The sequence below is a fragment of the Cucurbita maxima genome, unplaced genomic scaffold (assembly GCF_002738345.1).
Source record: "Cucurbita maxima cultivar Rimu unplaced genomic scaffold, Cmax_1.0 Cma_Scf00038, whole genome shotgun sequence".
Lineage (NCBI taxonomy): Eukaryota > Viridiplantae > Streptophyta > Magnoliopsida > Cucurbitales > Cucurbitaceae > Cucurbita > Cucurbita maxima.
The window spans coordinates 6241-9248 of NW_019272054.1; the positions used below are offsets into that span (position 1 = coordinate 6241).

General features: G+C 38.6%; 1 protein-coding gene across 2 annotated transcripts in view; it reads left to right on the plus strand.

The window, feature by feature from the left end:
• The window catches only part of LOC111468964 (inositol 1,3,4-trisphosphate 5/6-kinase 4), a 13449-nt gene that overhangs the window by 4010 nt on the left and 6431 nt on the right, over positions 1–3008 (plus strand). The window lies entirely within an intron of this gene.

Sequence of the window (3008 nt, forward strand, 5' to 3'; positions counted from 1 at the left end):
GGGGGGGGGGGGGGGGGGGGGGGGGGGGGGGGGGGGGGGGGGGGGGGGGGGGGGGGGGGGGGGGGGGGGGGGGGGGGGGGGGGGGGGGGGGGGGGGGGGGGGGGGGGGGGGGGGGGGGGGGGGGGGTAATGCAAGTCCTCCTACCTGGGAGGTATCTTAATGGAAGAGACCTCATAGCCAGAGCAATCACAGTCGAGGCCCCTTGTCTTGCTTCATATGCAAGGGGGCCCACTGATAAATTGAGTGCCCACAAAAGCCTACACTTTATGCCTTCCAAGCAAAACTTGAAATAAGTTCGGAAACTGAGCATGAGATGGTGGAAGTTGTGGGAGAGATAGAAGAACTAGTGGAACGTAGTCTTATGTATGTTGAGGCCTGGGTTAACCACAGAGTGGCTAAGAACACTATTATCGACTTTGGAGCCACCCACAACTTCATGACGAAGACTGAAGTGAAATGCTTGAATATCCTTCGGCATCGAGACACAGGACAAATGAAAGCCGTCAATTCGGCAGCTCTACTTGTCTCAAGAGTTGCAAAGAGAACTCCAATCAAATTGGAGACTTGGACTAGACAAACTGATTTTGTGATTGTCAAGGTGGACGATTTTGACATCATGTTAGGGATGGATTTCCTACTTGAACACAAAGTCATTCCCATGTCCTTAGAGAAATGCTTAATAGTAACGAGATCCAACCCGACAATCATTTAAACTAACTCTCGTCAACCAAAAGGGGTGAAGATGATGTCAGCACTATAGTTAGTAGGGATCTTACCCATGATGAACCGACACTCACTGCAATTACTGTGGTTGAAGAGGGGAGTTTGAGTAAGCTAACCCAACAAAAACCTCGCGGTTGCTATAGGAATACTGCGATGCAAAAACCTCCTAGTCATGCTTGTTCATGGCGTGTTGTCCATGGTTATATGCCCATTCCAAACCCCTTTTACTTGCTTTCATGTGTAGTTAGGTACTTACTATACCTTTGATGTCAGTACTAGGGTGTATGATTGTTCACTAAAATCATATCTACACTCACCAGGGTTGAAATGCATCAAAATGTACTATAGGGACATGTGATTAGTTGTCAATTTTTCTTACTTGGGTTATATGCTATCAAAGTTGTGGTTGTTACTTATTCGCTTCTAACCTATAACATTGCTTTCTTTCAAATTGTTTTTAACGCTTATCCTCGCTCACATTTTATATAACATTTTCTGTCAAACATGCCTTGAGGCTCAATCATACGTCAAGATTGTTCACACTGCTAACTTGTTTGGTGGGTTAGAACAAGTGTTGTACAATTGTTGTCCCATGCCATAGAGTGCAATTGTGACACTCGCTAATAACTGTCTGTTCCTAAGAACATTAAGCTGCCTATTCGTACACCCTCCTCGGGTTAGAATAGTAAACTACTATCGCCTTTTCAAGTAGAAACAGTAAACTACCTGATGTTTCAGCTTTTCTGGTGGAAATAGTAAACAACCTGTTGCATTGTTTTTTTTAGGCAGAAACACTAATCTATTTGTTGCATCACCTTTTCAAGCAAGCGGAAACCGTAATCTACCCGTTCACACACCCTCTCGAGTTAGAACATATAAGGTCATGGCTCCCCACTAGGCAAACTGTATCTACCTCAATAGTATACCTTCTATGACTCTTGGAATTCTTTATGGGCGACAACGGAACTCTGTGTATCAAGTAGACCCTAACCCCTATTGGCTCTTCACAAATAGGGGTTGTGCCTTAATCGCCCCTACGAGATACCTAGTCAACCCAATGTTTTGTGAAATCCAAAACCAGCTTTAAGGACCATAACGTAAAATAGAGGTACACGGTCTAACATACTCATAACATGTATAAACATATATAAACATACAACATGCTCAACGTATTAACTCTATCAAAGTTCACCATTATTAGAGTTTACAATTGAAGGTAAATCAATTGAGGTATGTTGGAAAAATTATAAAAATATTAACTCTATCGAAGTTCACAATTATGCACAGGGAAGTTGTAAAACTAAGTATCATGCTACACCGTAAACTATTAAGTTTTCTAGGCTTAGCTATCATGAACCTTACTTAACTAGTTTCTAAAACATGATTTTTAATTATTTGCCCATGGTCTTATTTGGCTCCTACAAGTATTTCTTAAAACTTGCTCAGTGTGGTTACTTACGTGTTTGTCAACTTCCCGAGCTTGGTTCAAATCTTTAAAAATTTTCAAATTCTCCAAAATTCCTCAACGTGTCCTAAATTAAATTAAAAGAATAAAATTGGTAAAAATGGCTCGAAGAACGGACTACATAAATTTTCAAATTGGTTAAAAAGAGGGATGTAGGTCGAGAAACTAATTGTTGACTGTATTGTCGAGAAACTAACCGTGATTGTATGGTCATCTTCTCCAAGTGTGCTTGCCATTTTGCTTTCCTTCTCTTTTTTTTTTTTTTTTTTAATTCAAAAAAATTCTTTTATTTATTTTCTTGAAGCTCCAATGTTACCGGATAAAATATGGTTTTCTATTTCAAAATGTTTATGTACTCTCAAAATGTTCAATTTGGTCTTAATTTACAACCAAATTTGATCCATGTTCATTTTGGTCCTTATAAACTTTTTAAAATGAAAACGAAAATGAATGAAAACGAAAAGTACAAGAACCAAAATAATATTAAACTAAGAAAGTATTTGTATTCCAATACTGGAATCATAAGATACATAGAAGCCTTCTTACATAGGAGAAAGATTCAATATATAAAGGTAAAAAATTCATAATAAGAAGAAAATAAAACCATTAATGGATGATTACAGCTAATTAATATATTTATAAATTAGAATCAACATAATCCATATGACCTCCTTTGAGTCTCCTCTACTAAAAGTTCTTACTTTTTTTTCAAACTACATTTTACGCAATATTGCCTAGAAACTCTGATTGTAATCTGAACTTAAATGTTAACCATTACATATCCTATAAGTATTTGGACTTTTTTTTTTTTTTTTTTTTT